Source organism: Microtus oregoni, unplaced genomic scaffold (assembly GCF_018167655.1).
Source record: "Microtus oregoni isolate MIOR12 unplaced genomic scaffold, Mior012 000013F_ref0000133, whole genome shotgun sequence".
NCBI classification, from domain to species: Eukaryota; Metazoa; Chordata; class Mammalia; order Rodentia; family Cricetidae; genus Microtus; species Microtus oregoni.
The window spans coordinates 39,256,132-39,278,951 of record NW_024543072.1 but is presented as its reverse complement, the minus strand read 5'-3'; the positions used below and the strand labels follow the sequence as shown (position 1 = coordinate 39,278,951).

Here is a 22,820-nt window from a genome sequence, read left to right as displayed (position 1 = left end):
TGTCTTTGATGTTCTCTCCAGCTCTCATCCAGAACCTCAGCTGATCAGTGCACACCATGAGGGGCAGATGGCATCAGAATGATTTTTTTTTTTGATGAAGGATTGTATGTGGAGAGAGGTGTGAGTGGGCAGAACTGCATAGCTCATCAGTGACTTCATAGCAGCTTAAACCCAGGGCCACTCACCCAGACCTAGGCTCCTCTTTTGCCCCTTACAGAACTGCCTTGGGCAGAATCTGTCAAAATTCCCTAAAGCTAAAGTCATAACTAGGCAAGAGAAAAGCAGCTAAATCTGCAAAGGATGTTTACTTAAAAAGTCAAGACCCACCTAGATAAGAACCAGGGCAACCGCCATCTAATGCTCTCTCTGAGAATGAATCTGCACAGATGTCCTGCGATGAGGATGGGACCGTCGGGGTTGCTATTGGACACATGAGGGAACTGAAAACAACCTTTTCCAGACTTATAGAACAGAATTTCTGGAGTAAATATCCATCTGGGGATGTAGTTACTTGGTAGAACACTTGCCTAACATCTACAAGACCCAGGACCCACAAAGGCCCAGGATCTGCGCCCTATTATCCCCGTGTAGGAAGCCATGCTTTTCCCAGTATTTCTGCTCACATGTAGTGAAAGCTGAAGGAATTGTGAACCTGGCCATCACCAGGGAAGGATTCAGATGCCAGAACTCACTCAGGCTGAGAAGCAGGAAAGCCTGGGAACCAGGGGAGTCATGGAACAATTATAACATCCACAACGAGCCCTTACCTCGTACTGATGTAACAAAAAGTACGCGAGACTGTTTGAGTAGCTTTTTGGTTGCTGTGATAAAATACCATGACCAAAGCAACCTATAGATGGAAGAGTTTATTTGGCTTGTGGTTTTAGAGGGAGAATCCGTAACGGCATGGCAGTGGGTGGTCAGAGCAGGAAGCAGACTGACCCCATCTTTTATCAACACAAAGGAAACAAGGAAAATTAGATAATTAGACAAAGCTAGAAACTCCTAGAAGTGCTTTTTTCCACAAAGGCTCCACATTTTAAAAGTCCAGCGACCTCCCCACACAGTCATTCCACTGGGGATTTAGTATTTAAATAAATGATCCTATGTGGAAGGGACAGCATTTTCCCACTCAAACTCCCACAGACTGGATATAATTTATAAATATAGGCATGGGCTGCAAGATGTCAATGATGGATCAATAGAGGCCAACGATTCTCTCAGCTGATGTTGCCCAGTGACGCTGCTGCTGTCTTAGCTTTCATAAGTACACTCCAGGCTTCACACAGTCATGAAACTGCCCAGTTATGCATTTCTCAGAACGTAGCCCTGCCACCGAATGATGCGCACTTGTGATAGAAGCGTGTTTCTCTCTGTTCTGGAGGCACGTTCAAGGGCACGCTGCCACGGGTCCAGTGTCTGATGAAGATATTGGTCTCTCTTGGATGGCACATGGTTGTCCCTGGGGCAGAAGAGATGGAATCTCCAAAGGGGCTTAGCTACTTCCTTGAAATCCTTTTCTTAGGTACCAAGTCATATTTCTGCCTTGTTTGGGGGTGATAATTTGTAACCAAAGGGTTCACCTTTTCATTTTGTGTGGGGAACAGGAACTAAGTGTCTATTTCAGTGCTAAAAGGGACCTGGAACTTTAAACCACACCAAATCTTTGTGCTCCAGCAGCTATGCCTATAAAACAAAGAACAGTCAAGAAGGGAGAGGGTCTGGGGTATCCCCTGGGAGACTGTCTGAGAGTAAAGTGGAGTGGGGACTTAAAGTCTCTAAAGTGGTTAATGCAGGAGGCAGCACCTAAAATTGGGCTTCTATTTCTTATTCAGGGGCCACAGCAAATGAAAGCTAAAACTCTAAAAACACAATGTGCATAAGAAGCTTGCATGGTGGTGGGGGGAGGAAACCCTGCCTGGAGTGGACAGTGAGGGGTGGGTATAGATGTGCTGACAGGCTGCCTAGCTCTGGGGCAGTCCTGCCGCAGGAATGCCACCTATTCTGGGTTCCCACCATTGCCCTTGTCGGCAGCAGGAGGAGACCGGCTGATCTAATCCTCTGCTGCATTGAAGGCAGACATCTGCTTTGCTCTGGCTAATTTAGTGTAGGAAGCCTGGCTTGCTCTCGGGTATAGATAACAATTCCTAGCTGGCAGGCAGGCAGGCCAGGGAGCCAGGAGCTCAGCTGCATCCCTCCTTGGCTAGCATTCCATCACCCAGCAGTCCTCCCCCCCACTCCCCAGCAGACTGCAGCTGGCCAGGCCCTATGCACAGAAGCCTGAGGTGCCAGGGGGGAAGGGCAGGGTTCCTGATTCAGGGAGATAGTGCATACTTGCTTGCACAAACACAGGGCTGCAGTTCCCAGAACAGACTCTTCTCAGAACCGTCTGAGCCAGCTCTGCCCTCAGAGGAACCAGATGAGCTGAGAGGGAGGAGGTGTTGTTCCAGTCTGGGCAAGCTAGAAGCCTGAATGGAAAGGTTTGTCACACATGAATAGGGACTGTGGAATTGCTGTCCTCTTGTAGGTGAGCACTCCACAAAGGGGCTTGGAGGCCCCTATGTTGCCAGGTCCTGAGCAGTGTCCTTTCATCTGAAAACCAAAGGGCAAACAAATTCCATAACTAATATGCACTCTGAGGCAGTCCCCTCCAAACTTCTCCCACGGACACAGCAGTGGCTGCCTATCTTCCTGCTGGACTGTTTTCTATACTTCCCAATGAAAGTTTTGAGTCTCAGAACTTGTGCCCAGCAGAATAAGAAAGAAAATGTTTAGCTTTCTGCTTTGAACACTTAACTCATTCCCCACTGCTGCTCTGAACTCATGTTTTAAATGACAGTTCTGAGGTCTCTGTCTAAGCATTCCTCAATTCCTCCAGGAACCTTGCAGGATTTAAAAGTCATAGCTGGGTGTGGTGGTATATATATAATCCCAACGCTTGGGAAGCTGAAGGAAGAGGGTCATGGTTGGGTGAACCGTCTGAGCTACAAAGAGGGATACTGTGCTGAAAGAAAAGGGGATAAAGTAGTTAAAGAAACAAAGACCACTACAAATTAGTTTAAGCAAAAGAGCGTACATCACTTACCTTCCTGGGATTCAGAGCGCACTGGAGCTGGCATCTCAGATAGCATTGTCCAGCACTTTCTTCCCGCCCCTGGAGTTAGCATCTCAGACACCATTGTCCAGCACTTTCTTCCCATCCTTGGCTCTACAATCTGCTGAGAACTGACATCATTATTTGTAATTATCGATGGGATCATTTCATAAAATCAGGAAGATGACTATGGTCAACTCTAGGCTCACAAGGTTCTTGTTTGGTAAGCTCTTAGAGAACAACTTATTCAACTTTTAAGATTCTGGCTGGTTGTGCTTGGTCTTGAACCCTTTCAGTGCGTTGGGAGGAAAGGCAGACATCTGTGATCAAGTCTAGGTCATGTGGCCAGGAGAATACTTGAGATTATGAATAGCCAGGTTCTGATTCTAGGAAAAGAATCAGCTTGGGAAGATGCACTTCACAGGCAAAGTAATAGGCCCACAATCTCTATTGCAATGGGCTTTGCCTTCTTGTAGCATCTAATTAAGTGAAAAATTTGGGGCAAGGGATCTTTTTTTCATCTACTGCCTCAACACCGAGGCATAGCCTGCTTTTTCAGCAGGTTGGCAGAGTTTGGAGCTGTCCAACAGCCTTGCTCTGTCAAGCCTCCACCCACGCACTCACTCTCCTAGGTTCTTTCAATTGGGTGTTTTAAAACACTCAAGGCATTTATTTTCTATACTTCCTCTCCTAGCCAATGTCTGCTGGTAGCTCCAGCCTTCCTGTCGCCATGGCCAGCAGCTGTTCCTTTAGAGTTCTTCAGATATTATCCTCATCATACAATGAGGTCACCAAGTCCTGCTGAGTCAGGCTGGGCCAGAACCCAAGTATAGTCTTAGGATGCAGGCAGGGCCTCTGTGCCTCCTTGTGGGGATGAGCATTTGAGCCTCACTGTTCTTATGGCAGGCTTCAAGAATTTCTTCCTTAGGCCAGGTGGTGGTGGTGCTCATCTCTGTTTCTGCCTCCCAAGTGCTAGAATTGGAGGGATTTTTGTGAGTTTGAGTCCAGCCTGGTCTACAAGAACTCATTCCAGGATAGCCAAGGCTGTTACACAGAGAAACCCTGTCTCAAAAAAGACCAAACAAACAAAAAGAATTCCTCTTTCTATCTCCTATATCCTGAAATGGTTTATTCTAAATACAACTTAGAGTCATTAGGCCAATACAATTCATGTCATCTGAGTTGAAAGGGAATGAGTGAACCCTTGACTCTAATGTTTGAACATCTCTAGTGTCCTACAAGTGGCGTCTTGAGTTTGGCTATGCTTAAGTCTTCGCTATTGGATGACTCTTCATGTTGGCAGCTTTCCTTTCAATTCTTCTCTTTAGTCAGAGGCCACAAGAACAAAATGAATGTTCTCTATGTTGCAGTTCTGCAGCTTCTACAGCATGATCGGAATGTGTGACTTCTGATTATCTGTAAAGTTGATACTGAGAAGCCATGAGCTCCCAGTCATTGCAGATGAACCACTTATCCATGTGTGGTCACGGTCAGGGACTATGGCCTGGGACTATGCATAAGATATCAGAGATTATAGCCTTGCACATTCTTGTCTCTCCTGATCCAAAACAGGCTGCTTCATCGCCTTAGAGGAAGTGCCTATTTCCCGAACATTGAGCCCCTTACCTATATAATGTCACCCTGGGCCTTCTACCTGTAGAATGTGGGAATGGGTGACCGGTTTGCTGTAATCAGGTTGGAAGATGCAGATGTAACAGGGCTCTTCTTCCGAGTGATGGAGAGAACCACTCTAAGACTGCATGAGGGATGCAGGATCCTGACCATAGCTGTGGGAAAAGGTTGTGGAGCCACAAAGACAAAAGAAAGAATTACCACCCTATCCTACCTTTATTTCCCTCCTCATTTTCTCTTTCCCTCTTTCCTGACATTCTCTGTATGCTGGGCCCATAGAACCCCACAGTACTTCAAATACACCTTGAAGTCCAACATAGTTCTGGTCCCCAAGAACTTTATGTCCTCATAGGAGAAAAGGGCAATTATTTATAATCCTTTATTACTTGGCCATGTAAACATAAGAATCAGGAAAAGACACAGAATTAGGAAAGAGGAAGCTTGTTCTCAAAGAGTCCTCCCATAACAAGATAGTCTTGGGTGGTGATCACATATACTGTTCATCTCTTCTTTCCCATCTCTTTTTCTTTTGCAAAGCCAAGCTTTCTTGTCCCCTTGTCTCATTTATTACACGTTGCTTTCTTCTAGCTTATTGGGACAGTGGTATGATGGTGGTCTTAATTAACCTTGGAACTAAGAGTTTCCCTTACCTACTCTGGATTCATCATGCTCCAAAGTAGAACCCCATTTTAGTTTTCCCTATTCCTACCAAAACATCATATCTGTATCATTTACATCCTTGTGTCTACCCTTAAGTTCCAAAACGGTAGATTCTAAGCCTTCTGGAATGTTGACTATGGTATAGCTTTTTCTTAGAAAGGTAAACCATGATGACAAACTATCTTATGGCTCCAGAATCTCCTGAGGTAGCTAAGTATGATTTGATCTATATGCATGGGTGGAGACTAACAACACAAAGGAGGGCTTGGCAGCGAGAATGCTGGTGACCTGCAAATCATTTAGCTTGTGTGAGCTCCAGCCTTCTTGTTTGTAGATGGTAGGGTAATGCTTACCTTAGAAGGCCCACAGTACTCTCTTCACTTTCTTGAGTTTACCATGCCGTCTGCTTCAGTTTCTTACCTGCCCTTCCTGAGATAACCTCTCATGCTTCCAGCCTCAGCTTAGATGATGTGCTCCTTGGCTAGCCTGTGGCCCTCTGGTCAAGTTAGTTTTCTAAGTTCTCATTTATTACACTGCCTCTGCCCATGTCTGCATCAGCCTCTGAACTGTCTGGTCTGTGCCCTTTCTCCCCACTTTGAGAAACTGCAAACTCCATAAAAAAATGGGGACTATGATTTGCAAAACATCAAAACCTATTTTTGCCCTTCCTCATTCCTTTTAATCCTAGCATTTTTAAAGCAAGCCATGTTAAGTAAGGAATTCGTAACTGAAATTCTAAATAAAATGGGCAAATCTTACTCAGTACCTATTATCTGGCATTGCAGGAATTCAGCCTACTGAATTGCTGGCTCCATCCTAGTACTGTGTTGGGCTCTGGGAAGTGATCTGCTTTGGGTGTAGAAATGAAGTAATGTGCCCTCTCAATTGTCACTAATACCCAGTGCTTTTCAATTTCATGAGATTCACAACTGGCTTTGTGTCTGTGATACTAACTGAATTAAGAGAATGTATTTTCTTAGAGGATTTCCAAAAGCAATAGCAATTCCTGGTTTGTTTGACACATACAACTGTAAATATTTTATTTTAAAAGCTCAGCCACATGCAAATTCATTATTACAGTGACAACCTAGGCATGCTATTCAGAATAACAACAATGATCCCTTGTAGGTATTATATTTACTTTGAACATTGTCACTCTAAAGTGACATAAGAGTTAGTAGAGGAAGCTCCAGGGTTGATGGCCAATGGTCCAACCTCCTGACTTGTACTAACTTTGTTATCTTGGGCAAGTAATTTCATTCCTTTGTGCCCCGGTTCTCAGTTTAAAAGATGCAGCCAGAGCATTTGCATTATAGGATTAATGTATGAGTTAAATGAGATAATACCTGTAAGGATTAATAGCAATGCTTAGCACCTAGTAGAAAAGCTCTATAAATGTTAGCTATTATTATTTGTTGAAGGTAAATCAAATATAAGAAGAGTGTTTGGATAAGATTGAATTTAAATTTCCTGCCGGCTGAGAGGTCCCATGTTTCAATATTACTCTGATCCTTCAGCATTCCCATTCAGTAGGGAGGGGGCAGCATTATCCACATCTTAAAAACAGTGGAATTGAGCCACAGAGAAGCAAAATATACAATGCTCCAGTGGTGGCCAAAAACTAAGACTGACTTTGCAGGCGTAAACACCAAAGCACTTTCCAGGTGGCTGGGTGACTGAGCAGTTAAAAGTGAGATGAGCTGGCTCTGCAGCCACAGGCAAAGGATCCACAAAAGGTCGTCATTCTCCCTCTGTCTTCCTGACTGTCATCAGAGGAAAGTCTCTGCCTTCATCAGGACCCTGGCTGTTTGACTGTGTAGAAAAGCCTCTAAGAGAGTTTGTTTGTGGGTGCCAGATTGCTCAAGAGGACCAAAGACACATTGCTGTTCTGTCCACTAGGGGGCTACTTGGAGAAGGCTGGAAAAAGCAGCTTAAAAATATGCTGCTGAAATTTCAGTAAGAGGGGAAAAGAGAGAGCTTGCGAAAGACAGCAGAACGGTCCCAGGCTTCCTCATCTCGTTCACGTCAGAGGCAGGAACCGACCGACTGTGCTAAGGCTGTGGGCTCAACACGCAGAGACAGAGCTGGAGCAGCCTCAGACTGGGAAAGAAGACGGGGTCCTCCCTGACCCAAGGAATTACCACTAGTGGAGTAAAGCCATCAGACTTTTTGATCTTATTTGGTTGCCTCTTCTCTCCTTCCACCGGTAGACCTACCAGCAGTTGGATTGTATTTCTTTCGTGAAGCCTTCTCTCTCCCTCTCAAAAAAAGAGGAAGGAAAGAGAGGGAGAGAGGTGGGCGCTCTAAGTGAGCGCATCAGCTGGCTCCAGCCCGAACAGACAAGAATTCTCTCAGCCCAGGAAGCTCCTTTCGCTCTCCGGCTACCCAGCCCCCACCCCCCCAACCTGGGTAAGTCCAGAGCACTGCGCTCCTTCTCGGGTTCCTGGCTAGCGAGATTTCAGCACCACGGAGAGCGACTAGCTGCATTTTTGTTCTGTTCTTGCAAGGCGGTTGGCAGTAAGGTTACATCTCTTTCGGCTGTCTGTAAAGCTGGGTTCTGCATAGGGGGGAAAAAAAAAGAAAGGAGAAAGGCGCAAAACTGTGTCTGCCGAATTAGAGGGGGGATGTGGACCTTGGCCTTGGGAGTGAGCCTGAGCAAATGTACGTGTGTGCACTGTTGCATAAGACAGGTGAGGTCTGAGCTAGCAAGCTTGTAATTGTGTTAGTCTCCGTGTGAGCCTGTCCTTTTTATATGTAGACGAGAGGGAGGGTTTGGGGAAATGAATCGTGGATCTTCCTTAATTAACTCTTTCCTAACCAGTGGCAGGTAGTGGGAAAGTGTTACAGAGCTAGCCTGGGGGTGGGGGGAGAGTCGGAGCGGAGGCAGAGTTAAAAGTTGTGCTCCTGGGAGGGAGCTTGGAGACAAGGTGATATTTTAAAATGTTGTTTTCCCCAGGATTACCTGGGTCCTTGCTGTGGTGAGAGTCTAACCTGACCTTTGCTTTCTTTCCCGGTGTGGATTCATGGGTGGGCAGGTGCAACAGGTTAGCCCCAGCTTGGGGGTAATTTGGGGCTGAGGTCTCCAATTTCATGCTTTTAGGAAAATGTTCAGCCCGGCAGGGGCTGGCTGGTGTGGATTATACTATTTTTGCAAGCAGGCAGGAGGTACCATCCACTTCTCTGTCGTCCTTGGTTGGAAAGAGGGAAAAAGTCTGCTCTCCTCTATTTTCTGAGGGATTTGTCAATGAAACACAACACAGGGGAAAGGCTCTATCTCCACTCATCTAGAGAGTCAGGAGCAAACATTGACTGACCCCAAAGTGGGAGTCTCTCCTCCAGCTCCCACTCAGGGCCTCCGCAGCTGGGAACTTGCCATTACTATGTTCTATTGCCTTTCATTCTCTTCCCCGCCCCCATGTCTTCCCCTTTCTCTGCTTCTTTGCCTGTCTCTCCTTCTTCCTCCCATTCTCCCCACTGCCTCTCTTTCTCTCTTCTACTCGTCTTGCCTTTTTGTTGGAGGTACTACCTGCCTGCCCCCATGTCCTCCAGTTCTACCCAAACCTACTGCAAGAAACAACAAGTGTCACTGGAGGTTTGCTTTAGTCACCAAAGTTCCCAAGGAGTCAGTATCCCACAAGGGATGGGCAGCTTCTTGTAAGATAAAGTCTCTACTTGGTTGGCCTGTAACTCTTAGAGGTTCTGGTCACCTTTATTCATGCTGAGGTGGGGGAGGGGTGGGCAGGTGGAGTTGCACATGGACCTTCTTGTGATGCCTTCTGTTAGCTTTTAATCCAAATCCCGGGCTTCCCTCCAAGATGAGGAAAATGCACTCTGTTTTGGATTGTGGGAACCTTCTAGGTGAGAGAGAGTTCTGAGAGAAATGGTACCCCCCTCATCCTTATTAGCATCAGATCTAGAAACTTCAGCGTGTCTTTAGAATGAACGACAGCGAGCAGATTGTGGGGGGCGGGGGGGGGGGCAGTGATGGCAGAGGTTGTAACGGTAGAAAAAGGATTGAAACAGACAAGCTGAGAGAATCAGAAACCAGCACTGACTCATTTGTACTCCACCCTTGCCTTCACAGTCCCCTAGTTTGGATCAGTAAGTGGATGGATTTCTGCACGACACATCCCTGGATGCTTAAAGGAAAAACAAAACAAAACAAAAAATCATGCCCTTGCAGTGGACCCTATCTTAAAGCTGTGTTTGTTACTGATGTCACCATTATCTGATTAATGCCCTTAAATTCTCTCTGGAAAAAGTCTTCAGTGATATTATTGGTCCGTTGTTTTTAAAGCATTGGGCCGGAGAGTGGCAAAAGCAGAAACAGAGCTTCTGCTCTCATCACCTGTAGGTGCCGAAGTGCTCGTGTATGAGAGAGTGAGAGGGGATTGCCACCCTGCAGACACTGTGCAAGCAAAGCTTGTTAGTAGATTCATTGAGAAGCAGTGGGCTCTTCCTGGGAAGTGGTGAGAATCAACCAAACAGCTTCAAGGTGTTGCTGTTGCCCATAAGCCAGGTGAAGAGTACTCTGTGCTGATAGTGAAGAGTCCCCTGGGCTGATGGCCTCCAGGCTGAACTGAAGTCATATGCCTGATGGCCACATTCCCCTTACCCCAGAATCCCAGGCTTTTCCTAGAGCTCATTGTCATAGATGTCTGGGCTTTGGATGTTCACTTTCTCTGTAATGTGAATTTTCACAAGGCCATCTTCATAGAGTCCTTTGTGGTTTGGGATATAAGGGAGATGACCAACAACCAGGAAATGGTAGAGCTTCTAGCACCTAAAGGAGTAGGGAATGGCACAGACTCATTGCATGTACCAAGGCTCTACCTCTCTAGATGCCCCTACTCTCATCCCTGCTAGGATTCTGGAGAGAAAGCTACTGTATTCTCACATCTGTCTCTCCCTCACTGAACAGAAGAAATTCTGCTAGGCTGCCTCTAAGATCTAGAGAGATAAAAGATAAAACATGCCAGGAAAAGATGGGAGGAAGGATAAAGTAAGCATCCTGCTTTCTTCTCCATCACTGTAAGTGACCATCTTTACTCCAAATAGGTAACCATAACTTTTAAAAATTGAAATATAATTTGCACATAATGAAATGGACAGAAGGTAACTGTTTGGATTTTTGTCAAAACAAGGTAAGTTTTGACAGCTGTGTCAAAATGAACACTTGATCTCTACCCCAGACAAAATATATTCAACCTTCTTTTCCAACCTTCTTTTCCATAGCCCCTTTGCCTGTTGACTACTAACATCATAGCTGAAACTTCTGTACCATGCAGTAGAAATATAATGATTGCATTCCCTGCTGGATGTGTTATGCGGACATCTCAGGTTCTGAGGCGACTGATTCTAGATGAATGGCAGAAAAGGTGAGGGATGCCTGGGGTATAGTCCCTTTTTGTAATAATGTTAGAAAATGGTCATTCCAATTGTGTGTGTGGAAGGCAACAATTAAGTCTCCTCAGAAGACCTTGCAGGTTCCTGCCTTTGAGCTGATCTGAGTTAATTTGATGATTCAACTCATGAATATGATGCTGAAATAGTTATTAGAAATATGGAATTAAGTTTCAGGTGCCTGGCCATGAGTTACTCCATCTGGTCTAAAGAGTACTCTGAGGAAAGACTAGCCCACATGACCATAGCAGAGAAAGAAAAAAGAGAGCTAGTTCACAGTGACAGTCTTTACACCCTAAAATCCTGTTCCATCCACAAAGGCCTGGGGTCGCGGAGGTATATGCTTAGCCTCTTTATTTATGAGTAACTTTAAAACCAGGAACTGTATGGTGACTTCGTGTATCACCATAGCACTACCCAAGGACCCTCCATTCAATTTGCTTCCATGTCTAAGCTTCGTGTTCCAGTAATATGTATAGTTTCCTATTTATCATTAAGAAGTAGTGGAGTAATCAGAAGGTTTTGGTGGCTTTGTTGAATACATTTGTGTGCTTGTGGGTTTTTTTTTTCTTTTTTTCTGAGACAGGATTTCTCTGTGTATCTCTGACTGTCCTGAAACTCACTCTGTAGACGAGGCTGGCCTTGAACTCACAGAGATCAACCTGCCTCTGCCTCCCTTAGTGCTGGGGTTAAAGGCATGTGCTATCACCACCTAGCATTTTTGTGTGTTTTTATGTGTGGTATCAAGACATCTTGCCAATTCTCTTTTACCCTATCTCTACTCTGACGACCCCTAGATTGAGGTATTGTATCCAATTGAGCCTGCGGTCTTCAACTAAAACAGAATTATCTGCCCGATAAAACAACAAACAAAAGTCCTCAAAATTTGTCTGTGTGGATCACAAATCCATTTCCATGGCCAGTGGATAGGTATGTCCTCTGCTTCCCTCTATTTGGAGATTTTCCTACAGTGCCCTCTTTCAGGATATTGTCCTCTGTATTCTTCTTCCTCAGAAGATGGGTCAAGCCAGATCTTCTACAGGAAGGGACCGAGATCATCTCTCCTAGATGAGGGAGTATAAGCTATACAATGGGAAGTATAAGTTGCTAAGCTACACAGTCATGGCAAACTAAAAGATGGACAAAGGGCAGACTTCCTAACATCTAGAGAGACAATTTCAAAAGCCAATTGGAGTGGATGACTTGGCAGAAATCTTCATTGCTTCATCTTAGTCTTGATTTTCACTGATAAAGATGAAGTAGTAGTATTGCTTCCCTAAGAGCATGGTAAGAGCGATTGTGATATAGTTGTTTCTAATCTATTTCCAACCACATGCGAGACTCATTAAAGCTTTGTCTTGAATGCTATTTTTGGCTAGAAGAACTGTGTTGATACATCTTGACCAAAGGGAATAACGAGTACGTCAGTTGGCAAGCAGACTTCAATAGCCATGTTCTTTTTCTTTCTTTTTATTTCCCCCAATTTGGTATTTTTTTTTTTTGTCTTTTTGGTGTCTCCAATTTAGTGGGATAAAGAGGTTTCACACAGCGTGTAACCACCTTCCATATTCACACCATTTCATTACCCCAAACTGGAACTCCAATAATAACTTCCATCTCCTCCTTTCCCAGCCTCCGCCAACCATCACTCTGCTTTCTGTCTCTGTAAGTCTGATCTAGCACACATACAGACAGAATCATCCAGTTTTATCCTTTTGTATCCCACTCTTATAAATTATCACGTGTATATGGTATATGTGTATGTGTGTATGCATGTGTACACATGCTTGAACACACATTTTATAGTGCACATATGGAGGCCAGAGGACAAATATTATGATTAAGTTCTCTTCTCCCACCTTGTTTTTGAGTCAGGGTCTCTTTGTTTCTGTCATATTGCATACTCTGGGATAACTAGCTGGCCTCAGGCTTCTGAGTGGCTCTCTTATCTCTACCTCCCATCTCGTCATAGGAATTTTGTGATTGCAGATACATATCACCCCATCCAGTTTTTCAATATGAGTTCCTAGGAACTCAGGTCAGTAGGCTGAGTACTTTTACCCACTGAGCCATCTTTCTGGCCTTCATGCATGATGCATTCAAAATCCATCCATTTTACAGCAGGCATCAGACTTTCCTTCATTTTACAACTGAGAAATATTCAGCTCCGTACACAAACCACCATTTATCTGCGTATGAACACTAAGGTTGTTTTTGCCAGCTGCCTCTGTCTTAATCTTCCAGATAATGAGTAGGGCAACTTCCTGGTCAGAATGTGGATACGAGTTAAAATCGTTCTTCCTCATAAGTCTAAACAGGTGCTTCCCTTGAAGCAAATTGAAAAGACTACATAAAGTCAGGGCATATGAATGAGCCAGGTCTTGCCCGTGCTTAAACTTTCATTCATTGTTGATATATACAACAAAGACAGTCTTAAGTGAACTGAAATCCTAAATCTCTATTCCCCATGAAGTGCCCCAACTATATCACAGGAAGGTTCTAAGAGGCAGGAAGAGGTGTAATCCCCAGCCTCAGTGAGGCTGTCTTTGGGCTGTGATGTTTAAGACAAAGGTCCTAATGACAGAAGGGTTTCTGAGGTCTGACACTGATGAGTCCACAGACTCACTGCAGTGTTCTGAAGGGCTCTACCCTGATCATTCAAGGCCTCTTTCTTTTGGGAAGGACACCTCCAAGCTTATTTGGCTTATTAGCAGTTCATGGATTGACTATAGATGATTCAGTAAAAGACCATTATCCAGACCCAGGAGGTGGGCATGGAGCTCTTAATGTTGATGTGCTCCATCATGCTATATGGTGCAAAAGAGACAGAAGACCCCTGGAACATTGATTCCAGGACAGTAGCAACCAGGATGTCTGGGGTCTGATGGCATCTTAGCAAAACCTCTGAGCTGGAATTTGGCCTGTGATTCAAACTTAACTAACAAGTTTTCATGTCTAGGCCCTAGCTGCTTGGATCTTTCTATTGGCTAATTATAATGCTAGCCCAACAGTCATTGAGTATCAACTACGAATATTAGCCAAGTACTTGGCACAGAGAATGCCCGTAATAGATGTTTGTATTATTACCATTAGTAAATACCTTTAATACTTCGTATTATTTATTCGCTAAACATGATGATAGATATTTTTATTCCCACTTTGCAGGTGGGGAAGTTGAGGCATTGTGGCCCCAGATGACTTGTTCAGCTTAAGCACAAGAGCTTCCATGTGTGTTCCCCTTTTTAGAAATAACAGCCATTATTTATGGAGCAGTCATGGTTCGCTTGGCTCTGGCCCAGGCCCTGCAGTGTGCTATCTCTCTTGGTTCTCACAGTTTTAAGTTCATCCACTCTCAGGTTGAAGTTGCTCTGGGAGGCTCACTGTGATAATGTTGCATGATAATTCTCTCATTTAAATCCTTGCAACCCTGGAGTCAGAGCAGGAGGGAAAACCTTTACCAGCCAAGTGAAAAGGTGGGGGGGGGGACCCCAAACAAATCCTTATGGTGATCATGAAAGAGAATGCATGGATGAAATGCACAGAGCTGAGAGGGTCAAAGAGGTTAGCCTTGCCCGAGGCCACATGGATAGTGGGCACAGGGCTGGTTCGAACCATGAAGCTCATATTCTTCTCTAGCTTGTCTTACCTCTACTTTATTTCACCATGGGTTACACATATGCCGAACCAACAGAACAAAGCCTATGGGGACATACACTAAAAGGTAAATGCTGGTGAGGTAGAGGCAGGGGGATCATAAGTTGGAGTCCAGCCTGGGCTATACCTTTCAGGAGCTGGAGAGAGGGGTCACTCTGTGTAAAAATAAGAACCTGAATTAATTCCAAAGCATCCATGTAAAAAATAGGGCACAGTGACATATTCACCCCATGGCATGTTCAATTCCAACCCCGGGGAGTAAAGCAGGAGGATCTCTGGGGCTCACAACAGTCATTCCACCCAAATAAGTCTCCAAAAAAACGTGGAGAGAAATTGAGAAAAACATTCCTTGTCAACCTCTGGATTTCACACACACATGCACATACATGCAGATGTGAACAGCTGTATACATGTGTAAACGCACATGCACATAAAGCAACAAGAAACCCAAGATCTGGAAAGTTAACTAAGTTACTGCTCTATTATATACTGACCTTGGGTAATTACTGAATCTATTATAGTCTGACATTCTTTACCAAGATCCTCATCTCCTTCAGCCTCCCAAAACTACAGACACCATCATGTTATCTATAAGGAGTTTTCATGTGAATTAAGGAACAAGTCCCAGTGCCTAGGACAGTGCTGATATGGAACATGTCCCTTAAGAACCATGGTGTCACTTGGGATTTAACGTAGCCCACAGACTGGGTGCAGGTCCTGGGTACTTGGCATCTTAACAAGCGAACAATTATCTTGGCTGACCTGGATTTTATATCCTCAAGTGCTAATGGGTTGGGCCGCCCTTGGTTTATATTACCTTAATTTTAGGAGTATGCGTTGGACTCTTTTTTCCCCCTACCCTTTAGCATCAAAGAAACCTGATAGGTTGATTATTTTAAAAATATCTGAGAGATGCCTTTTGACAATTAATTATGTAGAAATTGTACCAGAGTGAAATTGATGCGAACCTTAAGGAGACACTTGGGGATTGCGCCCCATTCCGCTGAAGTCTCCAAACGTTTGGCTTACTTTCTTCTTCCTTTACCCCTCTCTCCAGGTTCATCTACCATTCTGAGTTTTATTTATGTAACATTTCCCTTCCTTTATAATTATGTTTTCCATAAGAAGAACATCTAGCGGCCATCTCCTGGCTGGGCTCAAGTAATTGTTTGAATTTTTTTGACGGTGTGCAATTTCAAAGCCTTGGGTTTATATAGATTACCTTGAATTTATCTCCTCAAGTGCATCGGGAGAGAAGCCGCCGCCTGTCTGATGGAGGAATGTGAACCACGTAGCTGCTGAGCACTGGCGATGGTGTGGATGGACTATTTATCTAAACAGATTTCTGTAGAACATACACTTTAATAAGCCAGGGTTTGCCTGACTGTCCTGTGCAAGTGTCTCCCTAGTCCCCTGTGGATTTGTCAGTGCCAAGGTCAGCAGTGGTGATTGGCCAAGGGGCGGGGCGGGGGGGAGTCAGCTGACAGCACCATCCCCTCTCTACCTCCTCTGACAGCTGGCCAGCTGTGAACAGGGGTGAAAGTGCAGACAGGCTGAGAAGCTGGCAGCCCCAAGGCCAAAGAGTTAGTGTTTGTCCTGTGTTGGAAGGTGTGGGTGTCCAGCTGGGCAGAGGGATAGGGTCCTGAATAGCAGATGCGGGCCTTGCAAATGACTGTGTGTTGAAAAGGGTAGAGGCCGGTGCCATGGACCAAGGGGATTTATCCTCACAGTAACCCAGGTTGCACCACAGAGAGATGGAACTTATAAAGTCAGCCATCAAACCTCCCGTTCAAAGCCATATATATTTATAGAGATATAAATGAAGTTTAATGCTGGTGAAACTCACTATAAAAGCAAAAGACTTCATCTGTATCTACTTTAGGTGCAGATCAGCACAGAACCCTTTGCCTGCTTCCAGCTGAGGGTGCACACCCTTCACTCTTTCAAGATTCAGCCTTTAAAGCTCTGGAGTCACCAGCAGGGCAGAGGAGATGAAGGTCCCTTGAGCGTCTTCAGATGGGCACCCAAACAAAGACATGCTTCCCTTATCAGACAGGGTTGTTTATAAACAGCAATGGCGAACATGAAAAGGCATTGCCAAAAATCAAGCAGCTTCAAACAGTCAGGAGTCTGGCTTTCAATAAAACAATTTGAGGAAGGTTTGCTTTTCATCTGCTTTGAATGCTGCCAGTTTCTGTTCCTTGCAAGCTCCAGATGAGGTACAACTGCGAAGCCTGGCTGACCAGTCCCTGTGTTCTGAGTTTCTCCTCTGGCTCTGCATCTTCTGCCATGTGTGTTGAGCACATGGCAACTCTCTGAAGCCCTGCTCAGCAGAAGTAGCCTCCCAGCTCTGCCACCTAGTCATGAAGTAGCCTGGGGAAAATCACTTCATCTTTCTGAGCTTCTGTTTCCTCTCATGTGGCATGTGGCAGAGAGTTGCTGCCTCTCTGAACTGTTGACTATGTTCAAGAAGATGCTAGTTTCTGCATGGAGACTTAAAACAGCAGATGCTCGTGGTGGCCAGAGGAGGGTGTCAGATCCCTGGGTCTGGAGTTATAGCCACCCGATGGGTGCTAAGAACAGAACTCAGGTCCTCTACAAGGACATTAAGCTGTCTTCTCCAGTCCCAACCGCCCACCTTCTCACTGAGCTTGTTCTCAGGGTGCTTCAAAGGAGTCTGGGCTGACAGCTGAGGCAGAAGCTTCAAGGGGAGTTCCCCGACCTCCCCAAAAGTGTCTATCTTCATTAGGCCAGGGTGTGAATAGGGGTCACCCTCATCTTGAGAACCTGTTGGTGTCCTTCTAAATGACTCATTGGAAAGATAGAGGTAAGATACATAGCTCCCAGGAACACCATATCCCTGAGAGGGTGTGTCTTGGTGTAGTTGGGGATGTTCTTCTGAATTCAACTTATAAGAAGTTAGGAAAGTACAGCCAGGACATGGATTTCTTCCTGGGTCACCCTCTATCTGAGGGAGGGGCAGAGTGGAGCCTCCTGGAAGAAGGACCAGGTGTTGTTGATAGAGCCTGCTAGAAACTGTGTAGGGGCTGAGGCAGAAAACACTATCAATCCATCACTTATTAAAAATGGTCTCAGGCACAGTGCCTGAATGATTAACATGCAAAGTAAGACCGTGCTGTCCCCTTCTCCCCATCCTTGTCATTCCCTTTTTAATTCGTATTTTATCAGCTTAATGTAGTGAGAATGGAAGGCAGCTGCTCTCCTTAGGAACCCAGAGGGAAGGAACACATACCCTGGACAGAGTTGCCAGGCCTTGTTGGAATCCCCAGCATCAGCCTTCTCTGTGGCCAGAGGCCCGGGAGACATTGGGCAGGTGACCTCTGTCTGCATGTTCACTTTCACAGTGCTTCTTTGATTTCCCAGGAGGGTCCTGTGGGCCTCTGGGCACCGCATTAGACAGAGAGACCATAGAAGCCCACTTGACATCTTCAAACTCTGTAATGCGGGTGTCCTGGAAGGTCATTGATATCTGAGGGCTATGTGATTATTGGGAAGAGATGACACTTGGCTCATGTGTCTTGAACTGCGCTGCCCTCTTCTGAGTTCTTAAGGTCAGAAAGTGCTAAAGGGATTCCCCATCAGTGAAGGAGCTTTCTCATCTTTGAAGTTTGACATCTCCCTCTGGAGTCAGGTCAGGCTGCCAGCCTATGAAGGCCCTGCCAGTGACAAGGTAGGATGCCTAGGGAATGGCAACTATGTTTGCGGGAGTTGTTTAGGGTGTCCTGGGTTCCTAAATCACCAGCTGAATCCCCAGGTGCTCCTTTGCTTACTCTTCAGGAGCACAGTTGTTGCTAGCATGAATTCCCACCAGGCAATGGCTCCAATACTTCTTGTATGAATACTGACAGGTCTGCACAATTGCCTTTGAGCGTAGTGCTATTGTTCTTCCTGTTTTATAGGAAGAAATACTAAGGCACTGTTTCTGATTTTCCTAAAGATCACACAGAAAGAAGAACCTGTATTTGAACCCAGGCCAGTTGGTTTTATTGACCATACTCTCTCAGCTTCACTCAGAAATGTTATAGCTTCCTTGTTCTTGAGTGACACAGGAAGCTGGAGAATCGGCCCTTGCAAAAGGTTAGTTGAAAGGAAGATCACAGAAGCTGTGCTTTCTCTCTGGGGCTCTGGGCAGTTGTTTCTACTCCCTGCCCTTTGGAGAGTCATTCATTTTGTTGTATTTTTTTAACAAAGCACCTCGTAGCTCCTTCGAGATGAGGAAAGAATCCAGGTCTAAGGCAGGAAAGTTTTCTTAAACACCTTTTCTTTCCTTCATGCAGTTCTTACCCAGTGAAAAGCAGCTTCACTCGCCATGTGGCTTAGCTACCCAGGAGATCATCTGGCCTCTGTTATAACTAGTACTTTATGTGTAGGATGCTTTCTTTTGACTCTGAACTGATATCGTGCAAGATGAGATTCTCCCAGTGTGTTCCCAAATGATTGGTCCACTTGTGTGTCAGGGCAGGAGGAGGAGGATGGCAGATGTCACTTTGTTCAATCTGCTCCTTTTGAGGTTATTAACTAAGCACCAGGGACATCCAGGGCCCCCAGAAGGTTAAGGGGGAGACAGGTAGTACTGTCTGGGGGTGCAGAGTGCTGCTTAATGGCAGCTCAGCTGTGTCCCTACCCCACAGCTAGAAGAGAGACAACAGCTGGGAGTAGGAAAAGAGGGAGGCAGATTGTACCATGCTTCCCAGGCACCGACCATGTGTCAGACATAGTGGAGATGGAGCCAACAGGCAGATTCATCCCAGAGTAGACATGTTGGAGAGCAGGACTGACCTGAGGCTAGTGTTTAGTTTTTATATCAGGTGCTGAGTGGGAACTTTTGGGGAGGGACTTATCACAAGTTAAGGTGAGAAGACTAGTGAACGGAATCCAGGGTTGGAATAACTACCTGTATGCAGGAGGATGAAGACTCGGGGAGAGACTACGAATTTGAACATAGTTCTTGCCTCTGCCTAGCTGTGCCCCTTTAGTGGGGCCACTTAACCTCTCTGGGCCTCCAGTTCCTGGTTTCAAGCATGGGATAAATGATGTAATGGGGAAGATTTTGCAGCAGTTGAAGAAGGAAACATATATTATCTCCCAGGGTTACTTCCCTTCAGTTCTTCCTTTAGTTCTATTAAAATTTCACATCTGAGGGCCTCAGCAGATGGCTCAGTGCGTAAGAACACTCGCTGTAGAGGTGTGGGGACGTGAGTTCCTATCCCCAGCACATGCACAGAAAACAAGTCATGACTCCACTCATCGGTCACCCCGGGACCATGGGGGCTGCAGAGACAGGAGGATTGTCAGGGCTGAATGGCAACCAGTTAGATGGCAATCAGGCTCAGGGAGCGGCATTGTCTCAAGGGAACGAGGTGGACAGTGATAAATCAAGATAGTCTTCTGGATTCTGAGCGAGTGCACAGGTACACTTGTGCATACATGTGGTCACACACCATACAGACACATAGACATATATATGTGTGTGTGTGTGCCTTTGCTAAGTTCAACAATGTGACCACTTAATTACTTCTATTTCTGTGAAGTTTCAGTGAACTATCTAAGGTAGTACAGGCAATATGTTATAGAACTGAGATCAGCCGCCTGACCTTGTACCTTTCCTTTTAATTATGTATAAATTCCTTTCTCGTGCTGGGATTGAGTTGGCCAGCAAAATTGCAATGGTCAAAAGACCCACTGTCTGTCTGGACGGAACTGACTCCTTTAGGCACTGCAGCAGCCCTGTGCATCACAGAGAGGACTGGGGTGTCACTGGAGGCTTTGGCACCCATTCTTTTATTCCCAGTATTTTCCAAGGGAGCTCCTTGACAGATTAGTGCTGAATTTCTACAATGAGATCGTCTCCTGTGGCTGAATAGGATAGACTGTCTTGATCCCCCAGCTACTGCAGCACCACCACAAGAACCAAGTGTCCCTCACTCCAGCACCAGATCTAGGGCCAGCAGGCCAGCAGCCGCAGGTGTCACCCCCAGAGAAGCCTGGTCCCATGACGGCTCTCCCTGTGCTCTTTTATTTTATTTTTCTTTAGCGCATTTAGCACCAGGCAGCACAGCACATCCTTTTGTAACTTCTTTCTTATTGTCTGGTTCCTCTGTAAGGTCTGTAAGACCTCATACTTTAAGACTTGGACTTTATCTGTCTTACATTTCCTGCCCTCAACTGTCCATGAGAAATAGAAGACTGAATCTTCATCTAGGAGCCTCTGTTCCAGAAAGTGGTTGCTAAAGCCTGGCTCTGAGTCAGTCCTTCTGTCAATGGCTGGATTTTGAGCTGGCGCTTTGTCTTTGAAGAACATTTTGTTTGGATAAAGTAGAGAGAAATGTATGTGTGTATATATATATATATATATATATATATATATATGTACATATATATTATATGTATTAGCCATTTACATTACAAATACATTATATATGTATTTGTATTTGCAGCATCCTCACTGCATGAAGGGCTGGTGTCTAGGAAACAACTGTATGTATTGCAGGAGGGAGATTTAGGGTGGGTAGGAGGGAGAAAGACTCAACTTTCCTTAGAGTATTCCCTTAAGCTTTTACCAAGGGTGACAGTGGACTATTCATGTTAACGGTCTGCAGCATTTTGGGGGTAACTACCAAGGTGGTGTAGCTCGAGGAGCAGTACTGGGTCATGGTCAGGGTGCTAGTGAGGATGATAAGAGGTTAGTCTGATGAAAAAGACTAGAATTTAACTTTACCCTCAGGATATGAATGGAGGGAAATTACAACAGCTTGGAGAGCTTTAGCTGAGAAATCTGAAGCTATGTTGTCCATGAAAGCCTGTCCCTTCTTTCATCAGAGAGCAAGAGGCGTGGCTTACCCAGTCTCTCAACCATGACGTATTCCCATATATTAGCCACATTTTTTCTGCATTGTCTCTAATCCAGGGATGAGGGACTTGGGGTGGGTAGGAGGACCCTGCAGAGCCCCCAGGCCCCTACATTTGCTGGAAGTCTCTTCCTACTCTACCAACAGGAGGCCAGTTTTCAGCCATCGGTGCTGATTCCTCTAGTGCCCTCAGAAATGGCAGCACACAGGTCAAAGGCAAGACTGCTCGGTGAGCAAAAAGCGGGAGTGTGTGTGTGTGTGTGGCTCACACCAGAGTCCTTGGATACCCATTCTGTCTCCTTTAACTGTGGGTTTTTGAAGAAATTTGTCCATTTTGTTTACCCAACCCCTTCTCTTCTGGAAAGATGAGAAGGCTGGAGGCTCCCCTGCCAGGGGCCCCACTCTAGGAAAATGTTTTCCTATTGATCTGAGTGACAGTAACTCAAATCATGGTGTTTACCCTGTGATTGAACACCTAATAAAAATTTAAATTATTATTTAAAAAAGGAAAAAGGAAGACAAAAACACCATCGAGGAGGACACTCCTAAGCAGAATGCAGTCAGGCATTCCTTTAACACACGAGCAGCAGGTAGGGAGCTGGAGGCTTAGGATTGTGACTGCCATCAAGATGGCCTCAGTGTTTGCATGCTTCCCCTTCAATGTGAACTCTTCCAGGTTCCATAGCTCTGTTCTAGACCCTGGCTTCCCCTCTAATAAGTACCAAACTTGGGCCAATAACAAGTATTTCTTTCCAAACCTGCCTATTATAAACAGGAGGGGAAAATGGCATTGCTAATGAACCACCCATCCAAGCTCGTGGACACATAGTAGGTGCTCAGAAAATAGCCTTTCTTATCCTGTAACCTGCTTCATAGGATCCCACGTGCTGGTCGTTCCTCTCAAGTCCTGCCCTGTTGCCTATTAAATGCTGATTGCTGCCAGCCGCTGTCTTACTTGAAAGGCTCTGAGCACTAAATCACACCTATGCATAAATGATTGATAAGGAATTAATAGGTTAGGTGGTAGCACTTATGGAAAGCAGCAGGCAAGAGAAGAAAGAAGCTTTAATAGCAAATGTCAAAAACCAGATATAGGCCTCAGAGGGAACATTTTCAGTGACAGGTCTGCTGCAGACTCCCTTAAATCATGCCCATTAGAAAGCCAGCTCTTGGGTCTCCAAAAGGACAGATGATACACAAGGTCAGGAAAGCAGAAAGTGGGGTCAGCATAGGACTACGTGTCATGGCCCCATGGCCTTATCCTTAACCCTGATTATGACACTTACTGCCCTTCTGTGCAGTGAGGAGTCTAGCCTCCTATGATGGCTACATACTTTTTTTTCCTTCTGACTTTAGTCCTCCAGCCCCTGACTTTGCCTCTCAGCATCCATTGCTCTCCAATAGCTCTCTTTACCAGGTTTAGATGCTACTAATGATGAAGATCATTGATCAGTCCCTTGCAAAACCTTTCTGGACCTTTTTTCCTATACTCACCTTGCAAAATTCCT

At 45.3% G+C, this 22,820-nt stretch overlaps 1 protein-coding gene and 1 long non-coding RNA gene across 3 annotated transcripts in view; one reads left to right on the top strand and one right to left on the bottom strand.

Annotated features, from left to right (window-relative positions):
* Nucleotides 1-839: 839 nt before the first annotated feature.
* Nucleotides 840-4,873, bottom strand: LOC121454941. Its single transcript, XR_005975387.1, has 3 exons — nucleotides 4,721-4,873; nucleotides 3,086-3,225; nucleotides 840-2,592 (listed from the first exon to the last, which is right to left on the bottom strand). It is a non-coding gene; the product is annotated as an uncharacterized LOC121454941 (long non-coding RNA).
* A 2,483-nt stretch (nucleotides 4,874-7,356) lies between these two features.
* The window catches only part of Tnr (tenascin R), a 402,065-nt gene continuing 386,601 nt past the window's right edge, over nucleotides 7,357-22,820 (top strand). For both annotated transcript variants that reach the window (XM_041662346.1, XM_041662345.1), the window contains exon 1: nucleotides 7,357-7,795. The gene's annotated coding sequence lies outside the window, so the exon portion shown is untranslated. The remainder of the gene's footprint in view (nucleotides 7,796-22,820) is intronic.